Source organism: Lactuca saligna, chromosome 1, assembly GCF_052625555.1.
Source record: "Lactuca saligna cultivar CGN05327 chromosome 1, ASM5262555v1, whole genome shotgun sequence".
NCBI lineage: Eukaryota > Viridiplantae > Streptophyta > Magnoliopsida > Asterales > Asteraceae > Lactuca > Lactuca saligna.
Genome location: NC_136417.1, coordinates 144,084,124 through 144,098,902, shown reverse-complemented (window position 1 = coordinate 144,098,902; position 14,779 = coordinate 144,084,124).

The following is a 14,779-nucleotide window of genomic DNA, read 5'->3' as shown; positions in this document are numbered from 1 at the left end:
GGTTGAATAAAATCACTTTATTTTAAATGAAAATTTTGTTTGAAAATTTGCGTTGTTACAATGAAGAGGGGTTTAGAGTCCATGAGTGTTCTTGGGCCGTAAACTCATGTTTACTCTTCAAAATACAAGGTTTTGGTGTTCTAAGCTCATATATGCAAGTCCACAAGTCATATCTATGCCCTAGGTGTGATTTGGAAGGGTTTTGGGGCTTAAAAACCCCACTTATGAGTGTTTGCGGTCCAAGAGTGTTCTTGGGCCATAAACACATGATTTTAAGGCTTTTGGATGATTTAAACACGAATTTGCAGGCATATCAAGCTAAACAATAAGGTAGGATAGACTACATACGATTATGGAGCTCGAAATGGGCGTTTTTGGATCGAAAGCAACTTGTAGAGAGAGAGAGTAGAGAGAGAGTGAAAAAGGTGAAATTGACTTTCACTCACCTTTATATAGGGTTTTGAGTTTGTGGGTCGGTGGAAATCTACCCGATACTGACGTTGAACGGGGCTTTTGGTCGTACCCGATTGAATGGTTGTAACTCGACGGGGTCGTGAATTAGAAACTTTTAAAAAGTGTCTCGAGGGCTTTTCGTGTGTTTCTACTGCATTTTGAACACTTATGAAGTCATAATAAAAGTCCCAATTTAATTAACCTAATCCAAAAAGGTTAAAGGAATAATTTAATAAAACAAGTTTTATTAGCGGAATAAGGGTTTATCGCGACGGAATAAATTTCAGGTTGTCACAGTAGTCGAAGTTTGTATGCTACCGGGCCGATCCTCGCATGGATCTCGAATGGTCCAATGTACCTTGGCTTTAGTTTCCCACGTTTTCTGAAACGTATTAACCCCTTCAGTGCGAGACTTTCAACAGTACTCGGTCTCCAACCTGAAATTCTAAGGGCTTCCATCTTTTGTACACATAACTCTTTTGTCTGTCTCTTGATGCCTTTAGTCGTTCCCAAATTTGTACAATCTTCTTAGTTTTTTCTCTTATGATTTCCGGGCCTGTGAGAGTGTTGTCGGGTACTTGTCCCTTGGCTAGTTGCGTTTCATCCACTTCAGCCCAGCATAGTGGTGATCTGCACTTGCAGCCATAGAGGGCTTCGAATGGAGCAACTTTAATGCTGGAGTGATAGTTATTGTTGTATAAGAATTCGACTAGTGGAAAATGTGTATCCCATGCTTTACCAAAATTGATTACACAAGCTCTTAGCATATATTTCAAGGTTTGTATGGTCCTCTCACTTTGACCATCGATTTGTGGATGGTAAAAGGTACTCATGTCTTGTCTCGTTCCTAGAGATTTTTGTAACGACTGCCAGAATTGTGAGGTGAACCTACTATCTCTGTCGGAGATAATGGATATTGGTACACCATGTAGTTGTACAATCTCTCGGATGTAGGTTCGAGCTAGCTTCTCCATCTTGTCGGTTTCTTTTATTGGCAGGAAGTGTGCGGATTTTGTTAATCTATCGAAGATTACCCAGATGGTGTCTAGTCCACCAGCTGTGTTGGGTAGTTTGGTTATGAAATCCATGGTTATCCGCTCCCACTTCCACTCGGGTATTTCAGGTTGTTGTAGTAATCCCGAAGGCTTTTGGTACTCTACCTTGACTTTGGTGCAAGTCAGACACTTGCCCATATAGGTAGCGATTTCTGCTTTCATGTTCGGCCACCAATACAGTTTCTTGAGGTCCAGATACATCTTGTCTGAACACATCCAAGAACTTGATTAGATGCATTAGAACACATCCAAGACCTTGATTAGATGCATCACAGTAGACCACGAAGTCTTCTGTTCCTTCTGGTAAGGAAAATATCGGTGCGCTGCATTGAGCTTGCTTCAGTGTTAGGAATGCAGCGTCTTGCCTTTCTTCCAAATTGAAAGCTACGCCCTTTTGGGTCAAGGTGGTAAGTGGTTTAGCAATCTTTGAGAAGTTTTGTATAAACCTTCGATAGTATCCAGCAAGGCCCAAGAATTGTCGGATTTCCGTTGGGGTTCTTGGGGATGACCAATTTTCGATTGCCTTGATTTTGGAAGGGTCCACGTGTATCCCGTCCTTGCTAACCACGTGACCTACGAAATCTACTTTCCGAATCCAAAACTCGCACTTTGAGAATTTTGCGTATAGCTTCTCTTTTTTTAGCATTTCCAAGACTTGGCAGAGGTGTTGACTATGTTCTTCTTTACTCAAGTCATCAATGCGTGGTAAGGGATATCGGTTCTTGATAGTGAGCTTGTTGAGTTCCCGATAATCGATGCACATGCGGAAAGATCCATCCTTCTTCTTTACGAACAGGACTGGTGCTCCCCCAGGTGAGAAGCTTGGTCTGATGAATCCTTTGTTGAGCAGTTCGTTTAATTGGCTGGATAATTCTTACATCTCAGTTGGCGCTAGACGATACGACGACTTAGCTACCGGGGTGGCGGATGGCCCTTTCGTGAAAAAGTATATCGTCATGGTGCAGGCTTAACCAATCCATAGCTATGATGACATCAAAGCTTTTTATGGTGATCGGCATTAAGTCGATTTGAAATGAATGTTTGTTTAAAGTTAGTGTGCAGCCTATATACATATCGTTTGTGCTTTCTATCCTACCGTTTTCCATCTCAACTGTAAATATCTTATTGAGTGATTGAGGGTTATGTTTTAGTATGTGTTTGAATTTATGACTCACGAAACTCCTTTCCGCACCACAATCAAAGAGTATACATGCATAAGCGTTATTGAGGAGAAACGTACCCATAACCACCGTGGAATCAGCTATTGCTTCGTTCTGCCCTATTTCCAGCACTCTTCCTATGCCTCCAACATTCCTTGCCTTAGGGCAGTCTCTCTTGTAGGATCCAGCCTCACTGAATCTATAACATGCCTGGCCCACACCGACTCCAGGGACTTGGGTGATTGGTCATGTCGGTGCCTTACAAAAACGGGCAGTGTGCCCTTTCTTGTTGCAATTGTTGCAGTGCATCTCCCGACAATTTACGTTGTGATGGAAATTACATTTTTTGCACTTTGGTAGGTTCCCCGCATATTGCTTTGCTGGTGCAGGGACCACCGTGACAACAGTGGGGGCGGTAGCGGCATGGACTACCACTATTTGTTGTTTCTTGGAAGACTCTTGCGGAAATTGACCCTTTCTTTTATTCCAAAACTTCTTCTTGTTGTTCTTGTTGGTACTGTTGTTGTTGTTGTTGTTGTTCCCTGTGGGTTGCTCTGGAACGGTAGTCGCTAAACCCTAGCATATTCCATGGTCAACGAGAGCTTGTGTCAACTGTTTGCCACTGTCGAAAGTGACTGGTTTGGAAGCTAGTACACTTCCTCGAATCTGGGGTGACAATCCCCAGATGTATCTTTCGATCTTCTTGCTCTCTAGAGCAACCATCCCTGGGCAAAGGATTTCCAAATCACTAAACCTATTGGTATAGGTTGTGATGTCCGAGCCTACCATAGTAAGGCCCCAAAGTTCCTGTTCTAGCTTTTGTATCTCAGCCCTTGGACAATACTCTTGCATTAACATTTGCTTTAGGTTCTCCCAACCCATAGAATTTGCCACTACTAGCGTTAGTGACTTGACATGGCCATTCCACCATGTCAACGCTCTCTCGAAGAATGTACAAGCAGCAAACTTTACCTTGATTTCTTCCAAACATGCATAGATTTTGAAAACCGCTTCGGTTTTCTCTATCCACTGCGATAGAGCCATTATCCCTCTGGATCCATTAAAAGACATGGGCTTGCTATTGGTGAAGTCCTTGAAGGTGCAATCCCCTGAACGACCCTGACGTTGGCCATTCGTAGAGCTATTTACTCCCCTTCTAGAACCATTATTACTCATTTGGGCCATTGCCGCTGTTACTGCAGCTATTAAGGTTGCATTTTCTATTAATGGAGGTGGTGGTGGTGGAGGTGTTGTGTTGTTGACATGGTGTGTAGATCTACAAGGCGGAATCGTGTTGTTAAAAAAAATGAATGCCATAAGCCTTTAATGATTGGGATCCACGTGTTAATTAGTCATTTTTATCAGTTCATGAATTTGATTGACCTATGCAAAGTTTTGAACTTGATTCATAATAAAAGTTTGTAGAATAATAGATAATCTTATGAATCTGAGTGGTTTCCAAAGAATTAACATGTAAAGAAAAATTTTCATATATATTAAACATATGTTGAGTTACATTATGATGTTAGGAAAATTTTGACCCTTCTATGGATCTCCGATACAGAAGTTAAAGAAAAGTAAGACTTTTAGCTGAGTTCCTATTCTATAACAAAATTTTGGGGTTTGGGCAAGTACTACTTGTGCAATAGGTAGTGCTTGGAGCTTGAATCAGTGTCTGATTGATTTGCTTCCATAAGATGCCTATCGAAAACGGCCTGTTGTTCCCTCCTTTCTCATATCTCAACGAGGGCTGCCATCAGTTGTGCTTGGAGTGCATCGGTGTGGAGTTGCGCATTATCCTGCAACCTGTCCGGACGATGGATGTCGCAAGTGTGAACTTGTACTTCCACATTGACTTCACGAATTCTGTTTACTTGAACCCTGGATTGATAGGAATGGTTGGCTAGTTTGCCCACTATGACTAGGAGTGCTCGATCAGCTGAGCCTCCGTTCCTGATGTCGTAAAAGTCCCAACACATGCCATAGAGAGGACATAATCCTTGTTGTCGGCTCCAATGGTGAATATGACTTCCCCGAATGGGAGTTGGTCCCTGAAAGTTTCCCCTAGGTGCGGGAGGTTGAGCGCCTGGTGGGTTGATTATTTTTGGGTCTGAGTCTGTCCTTGAGTCTTCTCCTTCCTCCAACTCAATAGGTTCCTCATTTTCTTCGGGGTCTTCCTCAACCCATCCTCCATTGCCCTGTTTCGGGTAGTAGGGATCCCCGGGTGGATAGAATCCAACCATTGTGTCTGTGTGAGAATGGAGGTATGAGAATTGTCTAGAATTTAAAGCATGTAAATCTAGAAATGTATCTTAAACTATAGAAATTACTAAATACTCCTATAGTATTTGAATTTGTATGTTTGATGTTGGTGTTATTTTGGTAAGTTTTGACTTATTTCTCACTACGACCATTCCTCGACATACATTAGTTCGATCTCGGATAAATATAGTTGATCAGACTATATTCATCCCAAATCTGATTATATATTCTGAGCCCTAGTCGTAGCGCCCAACTAGTCGTAATACTTCTTTATGGCTCTAACTATGAAAATAAATCGTTGTATGCATGTATTTGTGCTTTTACGACTCAAATAGTTTAAGTTAAATGAAACGCGGTTCAGGTGTAAAAACGTTTTGTCAGAGACTTTGAGTCCCTATGCATTTATAGTTTGTATATCTTATGTGGTTCGATATACTTAGTTCACTATAAACAATGCTCTGATACTAATCTGTCACACCCCTAAACCAGAACGGCAGAATCGTTCGAGGGTGGATGACTTCATGTAGTATCAAAACAGTTGAATACATAGTAAAGAAAGTAAAACAACCATCATATATATAATTTAAAAGTTACATTGTTGAAAATACTTGTTTCAAAAACAAATTACAATATGATGAAAATAATGAGTTTATAACTGACGTCATAGCGTCACTTCTACAAAAGCTGAAGTTTTACCTGTACTACTGAATCCCTGAGAAATACAAGTAGATTTGAAAGAGTAGGCCAGCATTTAAGCTGGTGAGTTCATAAGTATTTAATGTCAATGTTTGTATAAATTTTGAATGAAATCGTTTGTAGATGTTTGAAAACTCCTAAGAAAATCCCATATTTCCTACTAGTATAAAGTAGCCTTCTACCAAGACTCGACTGTTTTGAATGTTTTCTTCTAGAAATCTAGTATTTTCCATAAGTGTATGATAGTTTAAAAGTTCCAAAGTTGTAATGCAATAATGTTTTTCATGCCTAGAATAGTAGATTTATGTAAGTATAAAATCGTTAAAGCATTGGATAACCCTGTAAATCAACATGTTTTTAATACTTCATGTGAGTTTTATAACCATGCTTTTGATCCAGACTGCCTGTAACAGTGTTCTTCAGGCGTTGGAATGTTATGACGTTTGTCACCCCAGACCTGCCGGTCTAACTGTTACTAACAGTTTAGGTGTGGAATTGTCAATCTCGTATAGATCTATACACAAGTATCATGCTCCCTCTACAAGGGATTATGGTATATAATACAGGACTTAAAATGCATACTCGAAAGTACGTGAAATGTCTCACAAAACTTAGTATAGAATGGATTTACGTATGAAAATTTCCATTTGTTCTTGTGTGTGAAAGTATCTCTTTGATATAGTGTTTCTAGTATGTAAATGTTCATGATTTTTGTCGTAAACTATACCTATTATAGTTTTTCAAAATGTGTGTTTCATTTGTATAGTAAACCCTAGTGTAATGCTCACTTATTATGTAAAGTATAACATCTATAATGACATAAATGAACACATATATTTTAAGTATAAATAAAGTGTTTGATTCGTGTGTGTGTGTGTGTGTGTGTGTGTGTATATATATATATATACATGTTTTATTTCCAAAAGACAAGATGTTATCGTGAATATATATTGTATACAAAAGTTCCCATGTGGTAGCTATGAATCACATATGATTCACTTGATAAAAAGAGTATATATAATGAAACTTTAGATTACACACGATAATAACCGTGTGTTTACTTGTATCCCCTCCCCCCCTAGAAGTATATAAAAAGCATTGATAAAACATTTTAAAGTGTAGTTTATAGGGGTATGAACTCACCTAATAGAGTGAAGATGGTGAGATGAAAAACCGAGCAGAACTTCGACTCGAGAAAACGGATTTCTCGGGATTCTCAAGAATCTCGGGAGCGTAAAACTTCCTTCGGGGATTGGGTATGAAAACCAGGGATTCGGGATATTTGTTGCACGTAAACCGGAGTAAAACGCAAGAGAAAGAGAGGAAATGAGTAGGGTTTGTCCCGAAGAAATAAATCATGCGATAGCTAGAAGAGTTGACGGTTAAATTGATGAGCCGAGCTGGACTGTCACGAGATTTCTGAGGAAAATAAGTGGACTCGACGAGTCGCAAGGGTGCACTCGGCGAGTCTGGTCAAAGTTGGATCGTTGACTTAGTTGACTTCAGTTGACCTTGGGGTTGGTCAAACTGATTTTAGAGAGGTCAGAGAGGGGTAGAATAGTCTTCTACTCATTCTCTAGATATGAGGATGTAAGGAGTTTATTGACTAAAGATGCTATCATTTTAATAGGCGGAGGCTAGATCGGGGATTCGAGCATGACAGTTTTCTAAACGTCTTTCGTGGTGAGTCTTCTCACTATACATTACCTAGAGTGGTATATATGTGCAAACCGAAGGGTCTTATGTGTATGTGTATGATTGAGATTTATGTGCATTGTGTTATATGTATGCTATGTGTTATATAGACCTGACCAGAGGGTCCAACGACTTACGAGGCTAGAGGGTCCTCAATCAGACCGGACCGGAGGGTCCAACGATTTAGACTGGACCAGGGAGTCCAACGAGCTAGACCGGACCGGAGAATCCAACGAGCTACGGGACTGGAGGGTTCCGCTGAGACACATTGACCGAAGGGTCTTACCGAGTTACCGCCTCGAGTGGCTTATGTGTTGTATGTGGTAGTTTGGGGAACTCACTAAGCATTTATGCTTACTGTGTTATGTGATATGTGTTTCAGGTACTACCGAGGATCGCGGGAAGGCACCGACATGATTTGTACACATTGGCAGTAGATTATGTTTTTGAGATTCTGGGATATGTTTTATTGTGATGACATCTGATAAACATGAGATTTTGAGAATGTTATATGAGTTTTATTGTGTTTGAAAAATGAAAAACTGTTTCGAAATTCACGTCGTTACACTCACGAACATAATGAAATAAATAAAACTCCAAAATTTATTTATCGAATTTGGCTTTTGTTGACTTCGAAAGTAACGGGTTGTCACAGATGACATGTTCGAATCTTGTTTACTTGGAAAGATGAATAAATCACCTTTCACTGGTACTTGTGAAAGAGGTGAGTGATTGTTGGATCTCATACACAAAGATGTGTGTGGGCCCTTCAGATCCACCACAACGAATGCTAACCGTTGCTATGTGACTTTTACTGATGATTATAGCAGATATGGATATATCAACTTAATCAAGCACAAGTCGGCAACCTTTGAAAAGTTTAAAGAGTTCAATCAAGAAGTGGAGAATCAATTGGGCAGGAAGATAAAGCTGCTCAGATCCGATAGGGTGGTGAGTATCTTAGTATTGAGTTTCATGACTATCTTAAGGAATGTGGAATTGTTTCACAATTGACACTGCCCCGTACACCACAGCTCAATGGTGTAGCTAAAAGGAGTAATCAAAGCTTGTTGGACACGGTTCGTTCTATGATGAGTCAAGCTTCATTGCCTATCTCATTTTGGGGTATGCCTTAGAGACTGTTGCCCACATACTTAATCTAGTCCCAACTAAGAAGGTTGCCAAAACACTACACGAGATGTGGACAGGGAAGGTTCCCTCGTTGGCACATATCAAGGTTTGGGGTTGTAAAGTTTTCGTAAGATGAGAGACTCACGACAAGCTTGAAGCTCGTAGTAAGCTGTAATGCCCTGTTCTAAAATATTCGTTTATGGATTTCAGAAGCTAAGGCTAGGGGCGTTTTGGTCATTTAAGGTCCTTGAATTTTATTCGATAAGGTTTTGAGCCGGGGTGTGTTGCTAGGAGCGTAGGGCTTCTCGCCACCATTCTGTGGATATAAAGTTCATCGGAAACAAATCTAGAATGAAGGAGTTATGACACTTTGAAGATAATGACAATAATGGTCCCTAAAGGAAATGTTTAGCAAGGAGGGCCCATGCATGCAAAGAATGCATACACATGTTTGGCTGGGTACGCCCAACGTAATCTGGGTTACGCCCAACGTATAAAGGGAAAGGATCGCAGGTGTGTTTACTGTATGCCCAGAGTTTAGAAAGCCCTAAATTTAGGGTGTACCACTATATAAGGAACATTATACCCTCAAGGCCAGCCTCCTTATCACCCCTAGATAGTTTTCACTAAACCCTAAACCTCCCTTGTGTGTTTTGGAGCTTGGAGGCCTTAGAAGAAGGATTCTAGTGTGGTAAAGCCATTTTCTCAAACAAGTGAAGAGCAAGGAGAGAGGTGGACCAAAGGAGAAGATATAGATCTGGGATATTTGCTTCATTTTGAACCTTTTCAAGGTACAAAGTTTTGAACTTGATGATTAATCTCTTGGATCTCTCTTAGTGCAAGTTTATGGACTCTTTTGGTCCCAAGAATGGATCTTTGAGACTCAAGCACGTTTCTAAGTCCAGGGTTGCCTCCCTTAGAGTCATAGAGTCATATAAGTAGTAAAGTTCCAGCCTTTAGGACTTATTTGTGTTCATGCATGAGATCTATCCCTTGGAATGAAAGTATGTGGTCACATTTTGAGTTTGGGCTTATTTGCTGGATTGCAAGTCACCAAGTTAGTGACTATATGACTTAAGACATGGAAGAGGACTTGGATCTGAGTTTGTAGCCTTTGGATTGGAGTATTAACCACTTAATGGAAAAGTGGCTTAACAGGGTTGTATGATGGGCGTACAAGGAGGTACGCACGGCATACAAGCCATCAGCCAGTATGCTTAGCGTACCTAGGAGTATGCCCCGCGTACTCTGCAAGTTTGGGTTTTGATTAATTGGGCCTCGATGTGGGTTGTGCTTTGGACTTTGGGTCTTTGGACCTTAGTGGGTCATCCGGAGTGAGTTAATATGGGCCAAGTATATGTGTCTGGGCTTAGGGCAAGACCCAATAAGCAATTGGTCCCAATATAGAAAATTGGGCCATTTGTGAGCCAATAATGGGCTTGGGAAGCTTACCTAGTGTTGGGCCTTTTTATTATGGTTTGGGCTTTAGATTTGGACCAAGTGGGACTAGAGGGTAAAATGATCATTTTACCCTAAGGAGGATTATTGTATTTGGCTAGTGGTTATTTTGGTATTGGTAGCTCGGGGAGCCGGAGGTAGCAGTTTGGGAAATTCCAGTTAGCAACCAGAGGGATATCAGCAAGGGTTCAACAGTGCAAGCTAAGTTTCCCTTTGTGTAAATGGCAGTGTTGTAAAAATCGGTCTAGGTGGCCGATTAATCGGGGATTAATCGCTAGGCGGTCTTCAACCGAATAGGATTAAGGCTAATCGGTTGGCTTAATCGGTTTTGGTCAAAGGGGGTCAAAGTCGGAGCTAGACGGTTCTAATCGGTCCTAGGCGGGTCCTAATCGGTCCTAGGCGGCCTAATCGGCTAACTTTCAATTTTTCAAATTTTTAAATATTAAACAAATATTTTCAAAATTTCAAAAGTTCATAGTATTTTAATGTTCAACTAATATATATATATATATATATATATATATATATATATATATATATATATATATATATATATATATATATATATATATATATATAATTTAAAACAAATTTAAAGCTTTTCGCCAAAATTTTCAAAATTTCTATGTTTTCTAATATACAAATACCCGAATTTACTTATTTTCTTAAGATATATTAAAATTTGAATAACATTTTTTACTAATTGGATGATAAATTGTTGTGTTTGTTAAACTTATTATTATACTTTTATACTTATTTATTTATATTCGTACGAATAAAGTTAGATTTATAAATTTTTGAATAATTTTCTTAATAATTAATGGTCCCCAACTAATCCTTCTATTAATCCCCGCCTAGCCGATTAATCCCAAGATTCCAGTCCACTGACTAGCTAACGTCTAACGTTTTCTACAACCTTGGTAAATGGGTCTAAGGCCACAGTGCCGGCCCATGTACTTATGAGTAGGAAGACTTGGGGGTTAGCCCTAGGCATTGTATATAGTATGATATTCCGGACCAAGGTCCGATGTCGGGCGGGTGTCCAAGGAATGTTTGCAGGTTAGATTATACTTGTTGTCTGTGTGATACTTGTATGTGCCTGGTAGGGAGGTGAGTGTGGGCAAGATCCCATATCTCATCAATAGCAGAGTATGGATGGGGTTCCATATCTCATTAGTAGCAGAGCAGGGGTGAGGCCGAAGATAGGAGGAAGGTGAGTGTGGGCGGGGTCAGTATCTCACTAACAGTAGGAGCTTGGAAGGGGTTCCATGGCTCACCAGTAGCAGGACAGGGGCAAGTCCCAAGACAAACGAGGCCTTAGGACAGGAATATAGTAAGGTATGTCTAGTCTATGTGTTATGAGGTAGGGTTATATGTTCGTATGTGTTTAGCGGGCGGGGCCTAAGAGAAACAGATTTGTATACCGAGCAAGGATCAAAGCCAGCTGGGGCCTGGGATTGGGTGGGGCCCGATGTAGCGGGTGAGGCCTGAAGTAGTGGGCGTGGCCCAGTGCTTGCAATATGTGATTATGCATGGTATGTGGTAGGTTGGGGAACTCACTAAGCTTCGTGGTTATGGTTTTCAGTTTTGGTTTCAGGTACTTCTGGTAGCGGAGGGAAGAGCTCGGGGTGATCACACGACACACACCATTGTTTACTCATCCTAGGAGGTTTTACTCTAATAAAATAGAATAATGTTTTGGACATCATACTCTGATGTGATATGTTTTGTATGAATGGTTGACACCTGTGGTTTATTTATCAAATTTAAAAACAAAATTTTTGGTCAGGATTTTTTGGGTCGTTACATGAGCGGTATATTTTCATCAGCTATCCATAGAAATCTTCTGGATATCTTTTTTACAGACCTAGTGACAACGTCGTCTTTGTAGCGAGGAGAGGGGTTTTCCGCGAGAGAGAAATCATATTCCAAGAGGACAGTGGGAGGAAAATTGATCTTGAAGAGCTTCAAAAATCTAGAGATAAAGGAACTTATAACACTAGCACTCAAACTGAGGAAGAGATTCCTATTGAACCAGTTGACGATTCTTTGCCTCTAAGACGTTCCAGTAGAGTTACTGTTCCACCTATGTTATATGGTTTCCATATAACAATTGAAGGTGATACTTTTATCAGTGATAGTACACTGATAAATTTGGATGAACCTAATAGCTACATTAAAGCCATGGCAGACCCAGAGTCTGCATAATGGAAAGATGTAATGGACAGTGGGATTCAATCCATGTATGAAAATCAGGTTTGAAACTTGGTTTACAATGTACCGGGTCATAAGACGGTCAGGTGCAAATGGATGTTCATGAAGAAGACCGACATGGATAGGAATGTGCATACATTCAAGGCATGGCTAGTTGCGAAGGGCTTTACTCAAACCCCAGGGGTTGACTATGATGAGACCTTCTCACCAGTAGCCAAGCTTAAGTCTATTAGGGTTATGTTGGCTATCGCTGCATTTCATGATTATGAAATTTAGCAGATGGATGTCAAAACCATTTTCCTTAACTAGAAGTTTGCTGAAGATGTTTACATGTGTTAGCCAGAGGGTTTTGTAGATGTTGAGTACCCTAGTAGAGTATGCAAGCTTGAAAAATCCATTTATGGATTAAAGAAAGCGTCTCGCAGATGGAATCTTTGTTTTGATGAGAAAGTCAAAGAGTTTAGATTTTCGAGAAGCAAGGATGAGTCCTATGTATGTCAAGGCTAGTGGGAGTATAGTTAGCTTTCTAATTTTATATGTGGATGACATACTACTTATAGGAAACGACATCCCGACCTTGCACGAGGTTAAGTCCTAGCTTGGGAAGTGTTTAACTATAACGGATCTAGGGGAGCTGCTTATATTCTAGGGTTAAGGATTTTGAGAAATAGGGGTAGAAGACTAATAGGACTTACTCAAAGTACTTACTTGGACAAGGTGCTGAAACGTTTCAGCATGGAGAATTCCAAGAAAGGAGAGTTGCCTATTTAAGACAATACCAAGCTGAGTAAGACTCATAGTCTGAGTACAGGTGTTGAGATAGTGGAAATGAGTCGAGTATTGTATGCTTCCGTAGTTGTCTTGATCATGTATGCTATGACGTGTACTCGCCCTGATGTGGCTTTTGCGTTGAGCATGGTTAGCCGATATCAAGGGAACCCAGGTAGAGGTCATTGGTTATCAGTAAAGAACATTCTCAAGTACCTGTGAAGGACTAAGGACTGGGTCCACAGGGTATAGTGATGCAAGTTTTCAAACCGACAGAGATAACCCGCGCTCTCAGTCGGGTTGGGTCTTTACCTTAAATGGAAGAGCGATTACATGGAAAAGTTCCAAGTAGGAAACTGTGGCTAATTCAAATAGCAGCGAGCGAAGCGTCCAAGGAGGCAATATGGTTGAAGAACTTCATTGGAGACCTTGGAGTTGTACCAGCCATAAAGGTGCCTATGGAGATTTTATGTGATAATGAAGGAGCGGTTTCCTTAACCAAGGAACCAAGGGATCATGACATATCTCGACATATTGACAGAAAATACCACTTCCTCAGACATCAGGTAGAAGAAGGACTCCTCGTAGTCAAGAGGGTATCTTCAGAAGAGAATCCATCAGATCCTCTCACAAAGGGTCTAAGCAGAGTTAAGCATTTCCAGCATGCTAGGAGCATTGGTCTGAAGGACAATATTAGTTTAGTGATTAGATAGATATTTAGAAACTTCTAATAGATAAAATGTAATTGGCATTTGATGATTAAGTAATGGAGATTTATTTATGAGTACACTTTACTATCTTGTGTCAATTGTTTACTATTGTTTCACTTTTGCATGTTTTACTTCCTAAATAATAAGATTGTTCAAATTATCCACAGTCGATCATACTTTGGGAGGAAATAATAAGGCAAGACTGTCATGAATTGGTTTGTAGATTATCTAAGTCTTTAGACATAGCAAAGGTTTGCTGCAACATTCATGACTACTTCTGAAATAAGATTTGAGTATTGGATTAAACCCTCACTCATATGAATCACTTCAGTGATTATGAGACGATAATATTGTATAATCTTTATGATGGGTTTTTGAGCACTACATCATTCCTATGGTGTACATGCAAACCCTAATAGCTTTTGGATCTAGTTTGTCTAAAGAACATGCAATTGAATATCTTAAGCTATAAACCCTAGATCTAGCATACAATTAATCATATTAACATAAAATAGGGTTTAGATCTAACCTTTGATTGTTATATAGCAATAACAATCCAATCCTTGGCTTCTGAAAGCTTAGTGCCTCAAGTGTTGCACCTCTAATGGAGTCACAAACACCACTGAGCAACAATATGAAGAAGAGAATAGGAAGGAGGATCCAAAACGTCCAGGAAAGCCTAAGGATTCAGTCACCATGCTTTTGGGGCTTATGGTCTCCTTAAATAGGTAGACAATTAGGGTTATCTAACAAGGAAATCCTAATTTGACTGCTTAAGCCCTAAGCAGCCCATGGACCCCTTCTGGAACATGCCTTGGACGATTTCTAATGGGCTTCTCCATAGAATTCGTCCAACCTATTATTCCAAGGTGATCCATAGCCCAATTGCAATTATCTTATAATTACAATTCTATTCCCCTAAGTTTAATTAATCTCTTTTAGCCACAAAAGTAATTCTTAAATAATTCTTGACTAATATTAATTAAACAATATGATTTCTCCTTTAATATATTATTCTTATAATATATTAATAAATCATAATTAATCATTCTCTCCTTAATTCATCCTACATATTGCTATGGTAAAGGCAACCCAAAAGGATCATGCTCATAATCAGGTCAAGTACATACCAAAATAGTTATGGACGTAGACACTAATCCAACAGTCTCCCACTTGG